This window comes from Bombus pascuorum, chromosome 12, assembly GCF_905332965.1.
Source record: "Bombus pascuorum chromosome 12, iyBomPasc1.1, whole genome shotgun sequence".
In the NCBI taxonomy this organism is placed as follows: Eukaryota; Metazoa; Arthropoda; class Insecta; order Hymenoptera; family Apidae; genus Bombus; species Bombus pascuorum.
Window position 1 is genome coordinate 10,974,107 of NC_083499.1, and position 22,722 is coordinate 10,996,828.

The 22,722-nt window shown below is 37.0% G+C and overlaps 2 long non-coding RNA genes across 2 annotated transcripts; both read left to right on the top strand.

Annotated features, from left to right (window-relative positions):
- The first annotated feature begins 6,464 nt into the window (after nucleotides 1-6,464).
- LOC132912473 (uncharacterized) lies at nucleotides 6,465-7,690 on the top strand. Its single transcript, XR_009659217.1, has 2 exons — nucleotides 6,465-6,979; nucleotides 7,195-7,690. It is a non-coding gene; the product is annotated as an uncharacterized LOC132912473 (long non-coding RNA).
- A 242-nt stretch (nucleotides 7,691-7,932) lies between these two features.
- On the top strand, nucleotides 7,933-8,702 carry LOC132912393 (uncharacterized). The gene is made up of 2 exons (XR_009659200.1): nucleotides 7,933-8,068; nucleotides 8,144-8,702. It is a non-coding gene; the product is annotated as an uncharacterized LOC132912393 (long non-coding RNA).
- Nucleotides 8,703-22,722: the final 14,020 nt, after the last annotated feature.

A 22,722-nucleotide genomic window follows, 5' to 3' on the forward strand; every position in this document is an offset into this window, starting at 1 on the left:
AAAATAAAATAAAAAAAACATAGAAATCTAAGTCAATGCAGTATTGGTTTCCATGAAAGAATATTCCACGTTTATTGTTATAAAAATTACATTGTATTCGATCAGATAATAAAAACGTATCGCTGCAAAGAATAAAGTTATATCATAATTATTATAATTATGAACCTAAGAAGATCAAACTGTTTTAGATGTCGAAGCACGTGACTAAATCCAAATTCTTAATATCTTGATTTGCACCACTTACACTTTTGATTTTAACGAATTCTTAATTTTCAGATCTTGAAATGAACGTTTATGATAGTACTTTGTTTCATATCATATCTTCTCTTTCTTAAGCTTCTTGCGTCTAGACAAGAAAGAGTTATTTATGGTCTAAGTAATATTTATGCTGCCCTTCTTCGATAGTAGAGCATAAGTTCATCACGACCCCTGCCATAAAAGAAGCGAAAGTTTACACGGAGATGAGCATAGTTTGTTCAACTATGTTTTGATGAGATCCTCGTCGAGGATACTCCAAATCCGGTTAAGTCGCGCTTTCGCCGTCTATTTTCGCTCATCTTTGCACGGCTCTCTGCCATTTTATGAATTGAATCGTTCAGCGAAGTAAACGAGCCGCGCGCTGACCAACGAGCAATAAAAAGAGACACTGTTGAAACGTGAAATAAAAGTTGGAGGAAAGGCTTTTGTTTATGACCTCCTCTATCCGCTTAAAGCTAACACTGTCTTGTTCAATGAAATTTTTAGAAGCTGTCATAAAATGATGTCTATGAATTTTTAAAGAAGTCGAGGGTTGTTTTGCAAGCCAGGTTGTAAATTTAAAAATTTCAAAGGGGAAAAACAAGAGATTTATTCAAGAAGCTTCAACCGTATCGAAAAACTCACCAAATGAAATTGTATACCTAAATATCTTCTTATATATAGGCAATAAATATAATTTTGTATATCAATTCATTTCTCCTTAATTATAATAAATTACCGCAATTATTTAATAAAAGAGCTTTGATAGCTCTAGTTGTTGGATATTCTCCGAAAAACTATTAGATTTACTAAATAGAAATTCCGTCTCTCCTCTCCTTTTTTCTGATATTAGACGCCGCGTTTCTCTTACATTTTATTCGCAATTATTTTGGTAATGTTCTTGGAACTACCTATAAAGCCCATTTTCTTTTTCATTTTTTTTTTTTTTTAATTGATTAACGCATTACGCTTTGTATTTTATAAGCGTGACAGCGCGGACGATCGCGTTGCTCGCTGCGACATTGAGAATAAAACAACGGATAGTCGAGTAGCGTATCTGCGAAAGACCATTTTTCCGGTCAGGAGTCATGGCTAGTTATGAACCTCTGTGAAAACGGAAACGAAAATTCCCCGGACAGAAATAAAGGTAAATTAAAGTACAGGTGGCAGGCTGTTTAAAATGTAACAGCCAATTACTGACCCTCTGGCGTTGCTGGTCGCGTCGATCGTGCCAGCGGTTGTAGCATCTTTTTCCACTGATCTTCTTTGACCTTGGTCCTTTACCAGCTTCTTGGTGTCACGCGAACCAGTCCTTTTCCTTAAAAAATGTCTTTATTTCGATATTTCAGTGACAACATTATTTACTGAATACTAAACCGTCCAATAAGGCTACGTTTGTTTAAATGGATACAACTTCACTTTAGGTAATTACATTAATTTGTCGTAGATTTGAAGTAAATGTTATTAATTTCTTACGATAATGTGACAATTAATTAAAGTAGACATGCACGCAGAAAATTGCGATATAAAATTTTCTACATAAGTGCCTAAATACTTTTGTGTATGTATCCTGTGTCATAAATGTATCCATGTTTTATTTTCTCGTGCCATTCCTTTTTTTTTTTTTTTATAAAAGGAATTTAAAAATTGAGCAAATAAACCACAATAAACTGCATTCCATGTGTCACGTAAACGTTTTTAGGATTCGTTTCGTCGTATCCGGATTTGCTTGTAACAGAGAGAGGAGCCAAGAAGCAGGATCATAGCTGTTTCTTCACTCGATCCGGACACACAACATTAAATCTTTATCGTTGGCAACAAATGTTCTTCCCTTTGCATTTCCCTCATTTCCCTTCCTCTGTAAACCCTATCTCCTTCCTCTTTACCTTTTCCCCTTTTTTCTTTTTTATTTTTTCCTCCGCATCTCGTCACTGTCCTCACGTAAGAGGATCATTCTCGCGTAGTTTTTATCTTCCACTTTGTTCCCATCCCTTACGCCCCTTTTAAACCAGCCAATTCGCCTCTCGAACGAGAAAGTGGTCTGGGACGAAATGCAGGAAGAGCGTGGAATTATCTGGTTTCTAGCGGATAGCCAGTTATCCAGGGTACGATTACGCCCGAGTTATGTCCGGATGTCCTGCCGACGTCGAGCGCCACTATCGTCTCTTTTTGCGCCAGTCGCGAGAGTGAGGAAATTGTTTCGCTCACGGCCACTCCACAGTACATCCAAGAACAGACGATAATCCGAAATTTCATTTTTCGTTCTTTCCCTTGATCGTTTCGTTGTCGTGTCGGATTATGGTCCAAGTGAAAACGCCCCACGGTTAGTCAGACTATATTTAACGCATCGTATGTTTGAGATTTTCCAACAGAGAGGGAAATTAATATTAATTTGGATAAGTAACACGGACATGTCGGATTGGAATTTAATGTCTGATAATATTGCTAGAGATATTTTAAATTATAACTATATTTATTATGAACGTGTATTAAATTAGTAATAAGTATATTTTGCGTGGATGCTGAAAGTAGAACGTATCGTGTTTGGTCAGACGTTAGGTGATAATATCATTTAAGAAGCTTTTATTGTTCTTAATTATAATCGTATCGGAGAGCATTAATTTTATGTTCAATGATACGATATATCTGCAATATATATATGGAATATATCGTATTTGATCAAACAATAGATGTTCTATTCTATAATATACATTTTATTTCAATACAATATTTTCTTCTAAGAAATTTTGTTTCATAATGTTGTTACAAGTGTCATGAGCCTTCCATCAATAAAAATTTCTTTCTCTTCGTTTTTCTACTTTTTCTTGTAATTATTAATAAAGTATCAAACTTTCCCTTCGAGGAAATATACCTGATCTTAATTAATCTTAAACCAACAATACCGTAACGAATGCCTCTACTATACATCGCTTTGTTGAATTAATATTTTGCAATCCCGTCAAGCGGATTTATATTTTATAATGGGAAAGACGGAGCTTTCGCAGAAGTTCAAACACAGCGTTCGTTTATTTTTTAATACATCGACAGAGGATCAGGCAATAGCATCGTTATCGGTCTTTTTCCACTTCTTTTAACTTATCGTCTTCTAGCAACGCGCATTACGAAGATGCTCGAGAGGATGAATGTTCGAGTCGATGGCCCTCGATGTTGAAGTGGATGAAGGCCTGCGGTACATAAGCCTGGTCCATTAATCAGGTCGCAAACGGCATTTCGCAAGCTCAGAGCTTGCGACTCGAGCTCTCGGTATTGGCTAGTCTGCCTTTTCAGAATTTATAGAGGCCTGACGAACGTTGATCTTCTTACGATAAGATACCATGTCCCTCGAAATGTAGTCATTTTTTCCACCGATTCTTCGTTATTGATGTTCGAAAAAATATTACTTTGCCCCGGTTCGGCTATTTATCGGCCTTTATCTTTTGATTCGATATTGTCTTTCGCTATTCGGTTGCCAGAGCTAAATAACCCGACGAACGAGTTAAAAAAGAAAGAACGTAAGTTATGGTCGTCGGTATGGAACTACACGGGATTTTTTATTTTCTGTTCAAGCATAAATACGTCAAATTCTGATAACAATGTTTCGTCAGTCTTTGCCTTGTGATGAGGTAATTAAATCTGTTTTATGTCTCTATATATCCACAGTGTGCTTCGTAGTATCATTTATATTAAAATATAGCCGCGAATAGAATTCAAATGGAACCTAAATCGAGATTTCTTTCGCTCTTTGAATACCATAATGAGAGCATTGGAAATTTTATATATGTTATGTATCACGTACACTTTGTATATTTCGTACATTTAAATTTCTCATAAATGTATAAAAATCCGCAGTTTAATTATTACTTTTGAATTTAAAATGTTTAAGTATATCAGAAATTATAGATAAATAATAAATCGCTGTGCTGCAGTATCTTTTATCTCTTTCGCTCTTTGAATACCATAATGAGCGCATTGGAAATTTTATATATATGTTATATATCACGTACACTTTGTATATTTCGTACATTTAAATTTCTCATAAATGTATAAAAATCCGCAGTTTAATTATTACTTCTGAATTTAAAATGTTTCAGTATATCAGAAATTATAGATAAATAATAAATCGTTGTACTGCAGTATCTTTTTACGACAGAAATACATCTTGACAAAATTAAGTAAGTGTCCAGGCACTTTTGAATACTACTCCACCTCTGTGCACGATTGAATCACATTGCATCACGCAATAAAAAGCACGCCACCGTTTTCATCTGGCTGTCTTCTGCGGTTTCATTCATCGCACATAAGCCCGCAATTTGTTAGTCTGCGGGTGCAATTTTGTCCTTTCATTGCGCTACTCTCTTCAAGACGGCGTAGTAGCGACCGTATTCCTTTTTTTTTTTTCTCTCTCTTGTCGACGAAACAATTTCAGGCAGGGCTTTACACCGATTTACGCGGTTGAGGGACCGGCGCCTCTCTCGACGGGTTCGGCTCGGCTATTCCGCAGTGCAGTCCAATACCGTGGATCCCCGGAATTATACGAAGAAGGAGGAACTATTTATCAGGCACGTATACCGGGACAGGCGTCCTCTGCGTAATCCAGCAGGGAACACGAGAGAAGCGGACAAGTTGCCATTGTTCCAACAGCTCGAAACTCCGCGAACTCGTGGATCTCCGACTCCGCTTGCAGCCATCGTCCTTCCATCCCGCTGTTTCCGTTGGCTTTGCCCAGTCCCATTGTGTCCCATTCCTCGGATGGCAGGACCAATAGACTGAGATATAGGGTCGTCGTACGAGCAGCTTGACACGACTAGCCCAAACGGAACCAAAGACCGCGAATCCAGCTGATGTTCTTGTTTCGAGGCTACCGCTGCTGAATACCGCCACTTTGCCGCTTAATCGTGGTCTTCGTCTTCATATTGTCTTCGTATAAATGGCAGATTCCTCTGGTAAACCTTCGAAATGCCACGCAATTCGTGATACCAGATGTCGGCAACCCCGATTATCACGATAAATCGCGCAATTGTCTTTTTAAAGGGTCGCCATATCGGAACAGCGAGCAATGGCCTGGCCATGAAGGAATTTCGGGGCAAGCCGCTTCTATTCCGTCGAGCAGGCTAATAATGTTGTCAGAATAGCTAGTGGCACGGGTCGAAGGATTTAAGTAGTCGGATACCTCGGACTGATCCAAGACTGGTAATATTTTCTACCGTTATTAATTCAGACATTGAGAACAGATCCATTTAGTAACATCTTTTAAACGTTATAGAAGAAACGAAAATAATTTTGAAAATTTATTTTGAAAGCAGACATGGAAGAAATCGAATCATATCGTTTTCAAGATTCTCTCAAACTATATCGTCTACAAGGAAAATATTTTTTGACTTAACAAAAATCATAAAAGTAGTTGGAAGATTACGTGAAGTAAAGTACACCTATGTGTCTTACTTGCGTCATTGTAATTTCCTTATTCTTATTTTGCTTCCTGAAACTTTTTTCGAAATCAATATTTTGAGCTTTTATGAGCTTTCTCCGTATTTCCATCGACGAGAGCTTTACTTTATTCGGATAATAACAATAAAAATAAACAATAATCCTATTATCTAATCGTTCAATTACCATTGCACGATATAAGAGTTTGTTTCAAGATTTATTACCCAATTCGTCCAACTGGCGTATGTATCTTACTGAATAGCTCCCTGAACAATCCAATTTCGCCAGTAGGTCAATCAATTTACATGATTTGTTTCGAGCAAGATAGCCTTAACTAAATTGTATTGTACTGAAGTTTGCTCAAAATGTAAACACAAGTGCTTACCTTGTTAGGGTTTCCGAGCCATTGATTTATCATGGAACCTACAAATCTTATAATTGCTTTCGCTTATAGCAGGTCATTAGTAAACATATATCGTATAGTCGATATATTTTTATACTTATCAGCAAATTTTATTTTTTTTCATCTGATTTATTTTCTTATCACAAATTATAAATAATATAATAATATAATATTATAATTCAGTATACACGTAGTACACGTAAAAGTACAAGGACATTGATTTTAAAATGTCGAGTACTCGTGGCAAAGAATTAATGCCATAGACCTTTAATGAAAGACTGTAACAATTTTAGCGAACGACTGTTGCAACCTACGATTCAAACGGCTTCTAAGCGTACTGCCGTAATCATAAGTCCGACTATATCAATGTCTGTCGCCGTTTAACGCATTAATTCACGACTTTGATGTATATTGGCTACACGGCTTCCACTTACAATTACAGGCTTCGAATAGTTAACAGTTAATACTGTTGTGAAGTAAGGTTATTCCGCAGTGCAGTGTTCATGTTAGAACACGTAGGAAAAATGTATTCCCAAAGGTCGACTCGTCTCACGCAAAGCTTTTTCCACGTTAATTGTTTCCAATGTACGTATCGTGTGCTGTTTTGAAAATACAAGCGTTCCACGCGATAAAGTAACCGAAGGTAGCAACATTGCCACCGTGTCTGTTCCCATGTCGAATACACGCACTGTCGTTCGTTTGACAAAGTGATCGTAAACGCGAACACACTTTTATTGTGCGTACAAAGCAAACGCGTCAAGTTGGTGTGATTCCCAAAGGTCTTAGCCTTCCACTGACGCATACCTGAACTTTACCGGTAGGGTAACGAGAAACGTCAGGGAAACGAAGCTTTGTCAGCAATCTATTTACTCCGATCTTAACATAAACGAATGGAAGTCGAATCTTGTTGATGTTAACAGACAATTCAATGTTAGAATGTAGTTTCGTTTTCATAAACAAAAGATTGCAAGAAGATCAATATTTCGTTAATTAAAAGAAAAATATTATCTTTCATTATTATTATTATTATTATACTGATGATACTTTTATTATTTTCTATATAATCGGAAAGTTCAGAAAGTATACGTTTGCTTTGATTCAATTAATTACGACAAGAGATTTCACAGATACGCCTGTAAGAACTGTATGGGATAGAGGAACTTCAGTACGACTGAGAAGAAACTTTTGCCGCGAGAATAATTGATCTTGCTAGACGTGGAAGACGAATGATCGTCGAAGTCCGACTATTGAAAAACCTAAGAAACGCTGACAAAGGAGGGAATTTTTCAATGAAATTCAATTAGTCCGACAATTCGTGGATATCTTCGCACATCTTTCTTTATAAATGATTTGAGTGCCCAATAAAACTACTTGAATAATGATTACATTAAATTCAAGAAAACATTGCATTAAGTAAAAATAGGAGAAATCAACTCTGTCTTAAACGATACTCGTAATCATCGTATGCAATGACTTTCAAAATTGTTGCAACGTCGTTTGAAACTGAACAACTTTTTAACAATTGAACCGCGTGACCGGTATTTTTTGAGAAGTTAGAAGCATTAATTTACTAGACGACGTATAAGACAATTTTCTAAAAATTGCAACTGGTCAGAAACGCGATTTTCAACTTTTGTTATCTGGACTTGTAATGAAAATTTCAACAACACATTTTCCACAATTATATCAGTCATACATCGCTTGGAACAAATATTTGCAGATCACTGTGTTTGACAAAGAAATTTTCATTTTAATTCCATCCATTCCATCTTACATCGCGATCTTTAATTTTCTATATTTCTATAGGATGAAAGAAATCTAAACGATCAAAGCATGATTATAAAAGCTCGTGCGATCCCCTAGTTCCAGTTAAACGATAAAGCAGGATGAGCATTACAGAACGAAATTTGTCTCGGAGGAATAATCGATGCCAAGTAGAAACAAAAGGTCTTACGATGTTCCGAGGTCGAAATCATGGAAAATTATTCCACGTAGCGTCTGGTAGGACGAAAGATATTTCAAACACGACTACCGAGTCTTGGTCAAGTTTTTCAATTACGAAATACACGTGTCCAGGATGCGCACGGAAGAGATATAATTGAAGGAAGACCAGGCTGGATGAAATGATCGATTATCATGCGTTGTTGAGCAACCGTCGCTCACTCCAGAGTCTCCAATTACATCTTTATCGGACAGAGCCATACCTACGCGCCACTACGATACATCATCTTTCCGCTGCTAACTCATAAGACGAAGTTTCGAGGTTGAGCAAAGATTTATGCCAGTTGGCTCGAGCAACGGAACGAACTCGCAACATGTTTCTCTCGAGTTTTCCTTTCTCGACTCGAGCATCGTGCGAGTTCATCGAAGAAATCATTGCTCGCACAGTTGTTGGCTGAATAGCCTCTCCTTGGGACCATCGACTATTTTTCCTTGGAATTTCTTTGGTCGAGAGGAAGTCAAAGATTGTTAAAGTCACTTGATCTTAATGATAGCTATTGTGTTTTTGTGTCTTCCTTTCTCTTTGATATGATAATTAGAAATGGAGCTTAAACGAGAGACGATTAATGTAAATGAAGTGTAACTGTTGAATAATGGTGGCTACTAAATTTAAATAAATGATTATTCCAATTTATTTCGCTCATTTACAATCCGAGTTTCTTCGTTATATTATAAGAATACGCACTATATTGTATATTCTAATAAAAAGTAGAAAATAAAAATTTCTAATGTATTTTTAGAAATCACGACAACAATTGCGCCGTACAATTGATTTTATTCCTCATTACAGTACTTCCAAATGATTCTTATTTCTTTAGATCCATCGTATCAACTTTTATTTAAACCATAAGTCATATTCTATAAAAGAAAAGTTGCGCGTAATTTACCAAAATTCCTCCAATAAATTATGAACAACGACAAGGTACCATAAGAAGATCCAACTAATTGATTTTTTATAAAAATATCTCTTCTTTACACTGTGCATGTCAAACAGGTTGTCGTATACGAAAGCGGTTATTTTGCGATTGTTGTGCATCTATTTACTGATTCCGATCAGTATGTGTAGAAGAACGATGTACGTTACCATCAAGAACAAATTAAAGGAATGGCAAGCGGGTCTAGAAAGCAAAGTAAAAAGAATCGCATTCAGATTTCATTTGTTTTTCAACACGATTTCTTCATGCTGCGGCCTGTGCACGATTCATTTTCCTCTGATACGAAATTCCTTCTTCCCTCTGTGTCGACAAAATGCACCACGAGCAAGATATTCGTTCAGGAATTTGATAGATGCGAAATGTACGAGCAACGTGAACCAACGAAGAAGCGTTTTGCTTTTACTTTTATTCGCAACGAATTCTCGTCTCAGCTGTGATTTTAGTACACAGAAAGCTTCGAAATTCTAGATGTGGAATTAGTTGATGTCGCAGAAAATATGAATTACGAAAAAATAAATAGATAGAATTCACATAATAAAAATGCTAGTATATTTTTTATAATTTCTTTTATATTATATTAGGTTTAACGACCTTATTTTTTTTTTTTTTTTTAGTTTATTTTGGTTTTTACAATTTGTCCTGAAGGAAATTTGGTAAAGTGTTATATCTCATTGGTAATAAAAAGATAAAATAAAAATAAATATAGCATGTGGGTGGCTACCCCCAGCGGGGTGCCAACTTCGTGTTTTCCAAGTTATATCTTTTATGATGGTGTAAGGATCTTGTTCGTATTTCTTTAAAAGAGCGTCACTTTCGTATGATTTATTCAATCAACGATGTATGTATTATTTTGTTCTACTATCCTTTGGAAATGGACTTTTTATTCCATCGCTTCCAAAAGTGTGATTTTTTTATTAGATGAAAAATCCAATATGCATACATATATTTTTAAATCCTTTAAATTATATAACGATTATTTGCGAACAAAATTTTCTAAATACTGAAATAATTGATATCCCGATATGAATAGTACAGTAAATATTTGTCATCAGATAATATCAAATATCGTAAACTCCAAGGAAATATAATAATTATAGTTAGAACAATAAATATTCATCAAAATTTTGTCAGACCTTTTATCGCCATTAGTTACTATTCTTTCTATTTATAATTCTAAAGTCATTTACATACGACAAATGAAATTTAAACGTTGGAGAAGATTTCATACTGTATGCAACACCGGTTGTTTGAAGATTAACGCGCCACTTTCAACAAGTTTATGAAGCAAGATCGCCCCAACAGGGTTCCCCTGTACTACAAGGTAAAAATATATAACGTACGTTTTGCACTTTACTAGAACGAAATTGTACTTTCCTCTGTGTCAAAGTTAAAAGATCATTTTAAATATTATTATTTAAAGCAAGTCATTAATTGGAAAAAATTGAAGAAACTTGTCAATAGTATATTAAAATTAAATATTCGACTCGTTGATGTGCTTCATCCATTAAATATTATTACTAGAACTAATTACGATAATCTTGCTGTACATTTGGAAAGACTTTTCTAAAAATTAAAAAAGCCAATATTAAGGCAATATTTCTAAAATAAAACGATTCCACCAAAGTTTGTCTCTTACGTGATTGCACGACAGTTTTGAAAAATAAACTTTAAAGATAATACAAAGAATACTCTCTGTTAGTCCTTTCATTCGCAATTTTCCAACTAAACGATATCTTGCTAAAATTAAACAAACTTCTATGGTATATTTATGAACTTTAGAGTATCTATTCATTTTCCATTTATAACATCGTGTACGTGCTTTAAGACGAGTCTACCTCGACTAAAATTTCCTGACAAACTCTTTTTATCGAAACTGTTCGATGAACCCTCGTTGTCGTCAAAAAATTGTCAACGACGCTAATTGCGACGCGATTCAACGCACGGAGCGGCTCGTTCACGCGCTCGCTGAACCACGTCGAATCCGCGAGGAGAGTAGATCAAACGAATGGGGCTACCGCGTCATTTTGAGTCCGTCTAGATGCATGCATTTCAGATTATGCACTCCGCTGCAACGCTGCCAGCGATCGTCGGCACAGAGGTGCTTCCATGAATCATCTTCGTCCATGATGGGCGACATTTTCTGTGGCTTCAATTCGCCTTAACAATGGCGGGTACGCGTGAGCACCGCTGAGGTAATCTAGACTCTATTGCTACTATCAGGACCGGCGATCAGGGTTGCTTGTTTCTCTTTGAACCAACCGGGTCAACTGGTTGCAGTGTCAACACGCCGGAAGTGCTCCTATAACGGTCCCCTTCACGAGCCTCATACTCTCCTCTACGTCATCCTACTCTTGCAATCTCCTTTTCTTCATCCTACCGCGCCTATCGCCCAATGCGGAGCCATCATCGTTGCACAGACGAAGCTTTTTTGCCGGAATATTTTTTTCAACGAACCGCCGCATGCCTTCGCTAAGCATAAATTTTCAGTAAGCGTGTTAAGCCTTTTCGCTTTTAGGTTGCGTGAAATTTGCAGTTTTATGGTCTTCTATTTTTGTTACACGCGATATGCTCGCCAAGGTATTCAAGTACGTGAAAAGCAGAAATAAAAATAAAATTAGAAATAGCGAAAGAAGCGACGGAAGTAGAAGTACAACTAGTGTTGTATCGATATCATAGTGTTGAATAAAATAAATAGTTCTAAGAAATACGATTTATGCAATAATTTATGTGAAGCTCGTATAATGTATCAAGAACATCGGAAATATCACAATAGAGGTACGTATGGATAAATTACACGGGCTGAATAATTATTTGAACATGTAGGTAACTCGTTATGGTTAGGAACACCTCGGATCAACGCGGAGGCGTTGAAAAATTTACGGGCTGCAAGATTAATGTTCGCATAAATGGGAAAAAGGAGTAGGCGGAAAACACGCTTGTACAACGATACGAAGTGTTTTATCAAGTTGTATGCTTTTAGACAAGGGATGAGCAACCAAAGAACTCGTAGTAAGCTCTGCGAGTCTGAACGATTCGCTGGCAAGTGTTCTTAGACTATCTCTGTTTCCAGTCCCCTGTGACAAGCGATTTGACTTCTTGAAAGTAAATATCCCAACAACCGGACGATGCGGTAAGTTAAAAGTGGCTATCTTTATGGTTGCGCTGCACCAACGATTCGTATTTATCAAGAAATTTAATGGATTTTCCTTTGAAAATCTACTTATTTCGTCGAATCTCGTTATACGCAAACCAGACGTTTGTATCGATTGTCACGAATACTGGAAACTTTCTGAACAATCTAATATTTTGTTTTAAACTGGTCGAAGCTGGCAAGGAACAAAATTCTTCTACAATATTTGTTAGTAATAAAAATAACGATGATGTTTGAATGGAAGCATTTTTATATCCTTCCTAAGATTATATGATCTCATTAAATAAATAATTTTATACGGTATTAATGATAAATAATTTCAAAGAACGTGCACCATTTAAACAAAAGTTTAAAGGTTCGTTGTAATTGCGAATTGCTTGCTAAAATTACGTGAACTGAGAGAGAAATTAAAGTTTAGCTCAGCCACGCGAAATAGAAACCGTAAGTATCTTGTTAATGTTCCTTTTCTGAGCGTTCCTCGCTCGAATTTTTCATTTCTTTTCTATTACCGAGATGCGTCCAGCTCCAGAAGGATCTGTATGCAAATAGGAAACAGAACGAGTTATATTCTTTGCACTCCGTTCTGGTTCCTCGTGGTTCTTCCATTAATTACTCGTTCTTCTCTTTCATTCCCTTTTTACCTCACATTGCACGAAAGAAAATTTCTCTTATATCGAAAATTATAAATATTAAATGTTTAGGAATTTTGTATGCAGTAAAGTATATTATTTTATATCTCGCTATTAATGTATTTTATATGACACATGTTTTCAGTTTTAATTAAAAAGAAGATTAATTAAGTTCTAAATTACACGGAGGAAAAGATACGTGCTAGAAATTAATGTATTATTAATATTATAATGTATTAATAAATATAAAGCTCGCTATTTATTAAAATTATATACCAGTTTTCAGTACCTAGAATAGGATAATTATCTTCCATCTAATTTAACATTATAAAAAATGTACAAATATTGTTAATTAATTAAACTATAATTATTCACAGTTTTTAAATTGTTGTTTCAAATCGTACCATATCTCAAATACGTAATACGTACCTTATCTAATAACATGGAAATGCTTTCACATATTTATTACATTCCAAGATATCACATTTTAAAATAACGCGTTTACATAAAAAATCAGTAAATAATCGATACATCGCTAGCACTTTACCCATCATCATCTTACAATACATCGCTTTACCCCGAAGCTAAATATACCCAGGCTACGAAATATCTTTCATATTTCATTTTGTTCAACGAGATGCCCTAATCCTGCCATAAAACGGTGCTTATATCAGAACGTACGTAGCTACGTCATAGTTTTTTTCAAACGCGCTGTCATCGATTATTATTCAATCTGGCTGTTCAATCTCGGTCGTATTACATCGAGACCTTTCGTCGGCTACTGACTCGTGTCTGAGAACACTGAATCGTAGCCAGAGTCTGATAGTAATTCATTTGCCTGTTTTCCAACCCTAGCCTCTAGGCTACGAACGGATGGAAGCTCGAGGCCTCGACCAACGTCCAACCAACCAATCATCTTCCCAGCCGGAGATAGCTGCTAGTTAGCTGGATGTTCAAGCTCGCCTGGTTATTCATAGAATGTGTAATTGCAGGGCCCGCGGACGATTCAACGCGGGGACGTTTGTCCGTCATTTAGTTTGCTCGGCTGGGAAGACAGGGGCCCCTCTCTGCTCACCTGGCCGGCTGGAATGGAGCTTGTCGTATTTGCCATCTCTCTTTGTGACGTTTGCTTCGCTTCATTTCCCACTTTGTTGAACTACGAAGACGATGAGCAAAGCTAGAGCGAAGCTGAACGCTCCGAGGAGGCACACTACAGGCTGGACCAACGGAACGGGTACAGGAGCCGGGCTCGTTTCAAAGAAAACGAGGCTAGCATTTTAATGAGACACCACTGCCAGGGAGAGTAGCTCGCGAGAGACCGGCAAATAGATTCGCTGATATCCTTCTTTTTCCAGAAACCCTCTCCTAACCTTCGAATGCCTCGTTTTCATAAACGGACGCGCGGAATCGCGTGAATCGCTTGCGTCTCCTCTCCTTCATGCTGCTCGTCTCTCTTTCTCTTTGCTTCTCGCGCCATACCATTTCCTCCGAGTCTTTCACCGCGTCTTAAATGCACGCCCTTCCTCTCTATACGACCGACCGACCAACCGAACGAACGCTTCGTATTCACGTGTCTTCTCGTGTGCCCTCCGAATGCTTTTCCGCCTGTGCACCGTTAATGATTAATGCGAATTCTCGGATATCTTTAGAAAGAGAAAGAGTGTATGTATGCCAACCGAAGAGAAATCGCACATGGATGCTTCAACTTTGATTCGAAAGCCGTGTCCCTCTGAGAGATCGTTGCCTTTTTCTAGCTCCCCTGGCTCTTGCCGATTCGAACGCAAGATCGATGGAGTACGGAGTACACGTTCCACGAAGGTTCGCTTAAAGCGTTTCGAAGTGATTACTTTTCGTTTCATACAGGTGAAAGAATTCTCTGAACGGAAACGTGTACGAGGCCAGTTTTAAAGAGTTCTGAGATTTCTTGCATCTTTATATCAGAGTATATCATATTCATCGATGGTCGATGAATGTTCTTCACTATCTCCCATACGTATCAGACTATTTTAACGAAATTGGCATAATTTTATTACGAGTTTATGATCAATTTTGTTTGTCATATTGTTTGATTTATTTAAAGCTAAACATATTTATCATGATCAAACTAAACGGGATACTGTCCATATAAGTGTAACCAGTTAGAAATCCCCAAACGTGGAATTTCTGTATGATAGATGAGATCAGGATGCGGAAAAACTTCCTCGAATGGATAAATTTAATAGCGGTGCTGCCGCAAATGCAGAGTCAAATAACTCATTCCACAACGAGCTGAAAACTCCGTTGTGATTGCGTTGTACGAACAACCCGACCGGAGCTTTTCGCCAACGGAGAACTGAATGGAATTAATTCAACGGAATCGGGATCGTTAAGGAGGATTAAATCGTTTTCACAACGACGACGACGACGACGACGACGACAACGGCGACGACGACGACGAAGAATCCACTCCATAATCTCGGCGATGGTCGATATCGCGATTTATTTGATAAATCAATGGGGTGGTTCCTAAATTATTCGTTCACCTTGATGTAGGTGGCCGTGAGGCAATTAAGAATCATGATTAACGATCGTGTCTGTAACTCTTAGGGAAGTTCGGTTTGACCTGAGTTTCGTTCAAAGTTGACGATACTTTGTCCGACTAACTATACACCAGCGACCAGTTGCAGGAATTATAGAATTATGTTCCTAGATCTTCTAACTATACATCAAATATTATATTAATTTAAATTTTCATGATTTAAAAAAAGATTAGCTGCTTAACGTTTGGAATACTCAATTTCTGACGTGTATCGAGATATTTGCACCGTAAAAAAATTGCGATGTGTAAATAAACTAGTTGAGACAACTTTAATTTTGCTAAAAATATCTGCATCGGTTAGAAAAAATTTTCTTTATCTGGAATGAAACAAAATTTGAAATTAATGTTTACAGTAATTTTAGAAAAAAGAAACAATTTCACTTTAAGCTTGCCTCGATTTTCCGTTTTCTTTTTTCGCTGTTTTATAGATATAGTGTATTGAATAAATTGTAAGCAACTCTTACAAATTCTTAAAATGATATACTTATAGTTACAGTTTTAGTTTATTATAAATGAAGTAATTTTTCAGTCGTTTATTCCATTCATAAAATACAATTCGAATTCAGGTAAACGCACAAAGGCATTGTTATCTCGCTCAAGTCAAACTGCTAACCCAGTAGAATTATATTATCAGCATTCCAGGCCGTTAATAACATTTTCAGGGCAATTAGTCCGCTCAAGGTATCTCACGACTGTTATATAACGTGTTAATAACCGCTAATTAAGTATTTGGGAATGCTATTATAAAGTTAACAACATTCGAGATGTCGTCGTCGACAAAGAACATCGTGAAAACTGAAAATGATTCAGTTTGGAATATCGTGGCCTGGAAAGCGACCGTCCAATCTAAATTGCGATATTTCCCGCGAAACGAGACAAAATTCACTGTCGGCTTGTTGCTCAACTAACGAAATCTACCGTGGAAATTCGATCTGTTTTTTGAGTGATTTGAGACAAAACAGCAAGATACAAAGTTTGTTCCATTCCACAGAGATTTAGAGGCTGGATCCACGTGAATTCTCTCTAAAATTCGAGCCACCCATGACGCGAATATATCTCAACTTGGTTCGCAACACGAAATCACATTTCGACAACTGCGAAAAGTAGTAATACGTGGAAATTTGTTTGCTTTATTGAAAAAAAAAAAAAAATGCTTTATGACAGAATCGTGAGAAATAAAACCTGTGAAAAGGTAATTATACAGATTCTTTCCATCCGTATTAAACAGATTTTCCTATGATAATTTCGAATAACTCTACAGAGTTAAATAAATATATTTATTACTTAATACGAACTTTCGTACGTGTTCTTGAGAGTAGTCGAATTGTATGAGTGGATGGTTTGATTCTAATTCTTCATAATTTTACAATTTTTATATTTTTAAATAGATTGCGATATTTTTTCATCTTTCCCTCAGCCTTTCACCGAGTACAAACAACAATTTGTTGATCTATTCCAGTTACCTAGTATTTCCTGCTATTAGGATTAATAAACCTCTTCTCATAAAAGAGTCATATATTACAATTATAATATAATTCGTAATCCAATTCCGTATAAACCAATAAATTCATTAATTTCTTTTCTTTGCCTCGTGCATCTCGAATAAACTAAATATTCTTAAGAAAGGTTTAAAAAAATCCAATATATCAAACAATGACGCCGTCGCAACGATTCAGGCGCGGTGCTCAGAGGCAAGTAGTAGACTCGAGCTAAAGCCATCAGTAAATACTCCCCTCTCCGTCGAATATTCCTTCTCTTATCAGATGATGCAGCTTCCTTTAAACGTTGTATAACTGCGCTCTATCTCAAATCATAATTCCCAGCCTCAGATGAAGTCGAAGAAGCACCCCCTTTGCAGATGGAATAAAGATGGGAAGCTATTCGGCAAACAGGAAATGTCTGCGTTCCCAAGAGTTTCTATGACTTCTCATCCGAGTCTGCTTCCGGCAGGCAAACGGTCTCTGATATCTCCATCTTTGTTAACAAACCATTAAAGTTGTACCGCAGTTTGCTCTTGCTCATTAAGTGAACCTTCTTCTTCACCCTTTTCTAATCTTTCATCTACCTTCGCCTGTGTTTGACGCGCTTAACGACAATCCATGGCTCTTAGTACAAAAAAACCATCGCTCGACCTTCGATTAATAACTCAAATATCAAGTTTCCATTTTTTCTATAGCAAAAGAATCAATTATTGGATTCCATCTAGCTGTTTCAATAAATCTCTCGATACTCAACATTTATCTCGATTCTTTTCGTTTGTACGAAACGTCAGACAGGTTTCGTTCGAAGCTTTCGTAATATTAATTTATACAAAAGGGATTGTTATGCTGCTGGCTATACAAGGTGTTAAGGAAATAGCAGACGATGTTTATAAAGTTTATAATTTGAAATAATGAAATCACGCATACCCATAACATGTCTTTCATATTGTGTCTAAGCTGAAGATTTTTTTTAACGTTAGAAAAGTTTAATTGGGTCAAAAATGAGTGAAAAGAAGTAGGGCGACTAAATTTTATTCCCAAATTTCTAGTGTTATTTGTTTTCATAGGTATTTTCAGGGTGAAGAACATGAAACGCGAATAGAATAAAGATCTGTCGTCTGATTTATTGATTTGCACTACTAGCGTAAAATTACATTGTTTACTACTCGAAAAATACTATGACCGTTTCATTGTCTTCGCGTATGCAATTTCATCGCGCCTTCTAAATATCGCTCACTTTTCTGGCACTCTGTATAACGTAATCGAACCGGATTCTTTCTGGGACGAAGATCGGAGAATATAATAAATGGAAAGCCCGAATGTACCGACGAATTATTACGTTCTTGTGTAAAGCACACGGTCCATTACCGTGTCTACGCTTTTTAACGAAATTGAATGCTGCAATCCTCTCCGATGAAATTTTTAAACTGTACTTTTCGAAATAAATCGAATGACCAATATTTGTTGAGCCAATTTAAGTAGGTAGTACGAGAATTATTAAATGGAATGCTTTCAATGATCAATGGTCGCTTTATTACAGTACCAAAAGATCCATCTCCCTAAGAATCTGAGACACGTAATTTCCTATGACCCCTTAACGTTGACCAGTGACCAACTGGAAACACGTAAAACCAAGGTGTAGCATACAAAAGGAGGTCGATACAGTTAAACAGGAGGAAGCTTTCAGCAAGGCCACCGAGGCCACCCCTTTTGGTTCAGCGCCCCGGAATTCAATAAGCCGCTTATTCCGGCACGTAATGCGGTAAGCCACGCGGAAAAGTTTACGGTGTCTGCTAGTTTCGGTACAGCAGTGCCTTAAAAGTAACGTAGGATATAGGGAGTGGTTCTCCAATGTGCAGCGCCACCCCTTTACGATGCACCGTGTAGCAGTTGATAATATCTGGTAAACCATTACTTCCGTTTTCCGGGCGGACCCTGTAGCTTATCTTAAACTGGGAAGGCGTACGAGGAACCATTTAGGAGATTTAAAGTAAACTACAGTCGGCTATGAGCCAGCACCCACTGGTTTTCGTTCTGTCTTCTATCCTTCTATCCTTTTGTTTTTTTCTAGAGTCCGCCTATCTTCCTCCCCTTTCTTCCCCCCGCTTCATCTCATTTCTATCATTTTTTATAATTTACCATGGTTTCGTTCGTACCTGAAATAATTTCACTTTTTGTCGGCTAGGTCTCGAACACTTTCCTGTTCCGCTGTCACTGACTTACAAATTGGTATTACAAGTATTGTAACAAATATCGCCCACGTATTATACCGTAGGTGAAAAGAGTATAAGTACTTATGCACGTTTTGGCTCAACGCTGAAACGGATAATTAAAGAAAGTTTTGGTCGGTGTAAGATTCTCGAGCAATATTGCATCAAAACGCTATATTGATTCTAATATTCTATCAACATTTTCATTTTTAAATTTCATTACATTTCTTACACTTAACACACTAACGTTATAATTTTATTTCCACCCCATGAACACGCTTACACATATTTTACAAATAAAAAAAAAGAAGAAGAAACCCAATAGATAGGTATAAACAGATAAATAGACATTGTCGAAGTTTCTTCGGTACGATACGGGAATGCAGTCCTAAGCAGAATCCTAACAGTTTCTATATAGGGTGCAGGATAAACGTTCGACAATTCTTCAAGTCCAGTTACAAAAGACGACAGGAAACATCCTGAGGGTTGTTCGATTTAACAAACAGATGGAATTCGTAGCAGCGTCCTAGCGAAAATAGTACCGACAGGGAAGCTTCTCACAGGGGTTAGTCCTTAGAGATTGAAGAACCTCCCTCTGAACAAGGGTCGCTATCAAGAGCCAAGCGAAACGCCCACTTCGTTCAGTGGAAACATAGTTTATTTGGGTAAACAATATCTGAATTGGTGAGTCACTGCTATGATTCATCGTGAGAAAGTTAACAGGCCATTTATATTTAGATTTATTATTTATATTTATATATATATTCGAGTTTCTCTATTTGCAAGTAGTTTGACGGAAAGGACTAATTTCTTTTTATTTGCTAACTTCGTAACCATAAATAGCTTGCTACGTTAAAAAGAATATACTTACATGTACATACTTCTTGGGCACAACAATCTTGCACAACTACAGAAAATTTTTGAATACTTTGAAAACTTTGCTCAATACACTTAATTCAATATTTCGATACCTGATACCTGAAACTTTGATTAGGAGGAATCATGACGCGTGGGAGTAAACGTTCGATCCTTAGGATGAACACACAGGGGAATCAAACTGCTTCTTGCCACTACCTCATTTCATCCTACCATATCCCTGGTCCAAGTTTACTATTTGCATAACTAAACTGTTCCAACAGCCGTGGCTGCTGTTGGCGCTCTTTAGTACGGATGCAAGCACTTTCTCGGCTCGGCTACAAAGTCACTCGATGTACGTGCACATGGATACAGGTGCACATGGATACAGGTGCACACGGGGTCATGTAAAGTCCCAGCAGTTTAGACTTCCTCTCCTTTTACCTGCGTCACCCTCTCCCTTTCTTCTTCGTCGCGTCACCGCGGTAAATTGCATAAAGTACACGGCAAATGTTTAGTTGGGCAATGCGCATGTTGAACGTGGAATTATTATACAACGAAGATATTCATAACACGATGTTGTTGAATATCGATACGTAAGAAGTTTGACATAAGTCAGTTGAATAGTTACAGCGACTGAAGGTATCGTATAAATGGATAGAATCTGATTTCATATAGACACGTTGATTAAACGCAATGCAATAAAATGCTTTCATTTGAAGTTTGTTTTTTCAATTGAAAATTAGTACAGTTCGAAACCTTTATCCTATCAAAGTCTAAAAAGTGCTCTTAACAGACATAAAGAATTATTCTATACGAATAACGAAATCGTTCTATAAAATGCCAATCTATCCGATAAGGGTTGGCTTCGTAATAACTCCGTAATTAAATATTCAAATTCCCATAAGGCTGGTTGCATTACCGTAATTTCCAACGCGAACGTTCGTGTATCACCGTGCGCAACCACGCTGACCGATTAAGAGAACACGTCAAATTTAAACTCGTTTCCCTACCATAATTTCGTTCGATCGATTCCGAAAAAAAAAATCAACGACAACATTTTTATTTGCGACAATTCTATTGGCTTTAATTATCGAAAGATCGCGAAATTGAGAAGCACAGCAACTTTTGTTTTTATAATGAGCAACATTGGCTTATTATGACAAACTCGAACGAGGCTGTTTTAAGCTGTCTGGTGTAATCAAGGTAGACAATGTCGGATATTGCTCTATCAATCTAACAACGTCCTTTCTCATTCTACTTCCTTAAACTTCTTGTAACTTTAGCCAGTCTTTAGCGACGAACGTTGAACAAATGACTAAAGAGGAGATAACCGATGCTTCCAGATGGTCGTTCGCAAAGAATCGATATCGAAGGGTAAGAGTAAGGAAAAGAGATTGTGATACGTTTTGAGTTTGAGAAGGATTCTAAAAATCACCATAGATGTATATAGGCGTAAAAATGAGAATCTAGAGAAAGAAATTAATTTTATGAACGCTTATACTCCGCGGTTGAATACTCTTTGAGATATCTTTTCCCTAAAAAACACAACAACTGTATATGTTACAATATGTCATGTTGTAGACGTAAATTTGTTCGATAACAACTTTCTCAACGTAACAAAAATCAAATTCCCATTGGGTTCTATTTTAAAACGAAAACATAAACCGAAAAGTAAATTTACGAAACGGTCTGCCATATATTTTGTTGATCATAAAAGATATAACTTAGAAAAAACGAAGCTGGCACCCCGCTGGGGGTAGCCACCCACATGCTATATTTATTTTTATTTTTTTTTCTTCACCAACAAGATATAACACTTTATCAAATGTCCATAAGGACAAATTGTAAAATAACCAAAATAAAATAAAAAAAAAAAATATATTTTGTTGAAGTGATCGCCACTTCTGAGAAAACTCTACATCTGGTCTTCGGTTTTCTCAAGCGCCGAGGCCATCGATAGCGCATAGACGAAAGAATGCGTCGAGGACAGACCATAAGCGATACATGTGCGACGTTGGCTTCAGGGTTCTTTTAGTCTCAGGGTAACGTTGCTAGCGAGAGGATCTGGATCGGCTTACATTGTATTTCACATTTTGTACTTTATTATTCACAATATATATACTTTCAATATCTTACAATTTACCCACGCATTTCTTTAATTCCACATACACCGAATAACCTTAACATATTTATATTACATTTCGGTATTACGCATATTGCAGATGCAACGTGTTCTCGCCGAATCATTTAACGTAATTACGCGTCAAGCGTGAATATCTCGTATCGAGATAAGTGAAATACAATAAAGATGCAGGAGACTTATCGCCTGTTCTTGTAGAGTTAAATCGTTTGGACTGAAACTGTGGGAAATGGGTTTGGTAGACAGAGAGAGGAACGGCCGCGAAAATGAATGGTAATTGGAGCATTTTAAAACTCATCACCATCATTTCCTGCAGCTCGTCCATTGTGGCCGTAGCTTGTTCGTTTTATCCGGAACGTTCGTACTAATGAACGACTCGGATCCCGGTTAAATTCGTTTTAAATACCTGATAGCCGCGGCTTTCGCTCGGCTAGGGCTCAAAACAACAATGTTAACAAGCTCCGGTCGACATGTGACGACGCAAAAAGGTCAGGTGGTTTTGGAACAATCGCGTTTTCGCCCATTTCACACATAGTGTTTTTCTCTTTCTCCTTTTTTTTTTTTTTCAAATGTTTCGATACTGCCCAATTAGTATTCGTTCAATCCATGGAACAATTCGTGTTCTCGCGAACAATAACAACGTTAACTTTACAATAGCTTTCATTGAAAAGC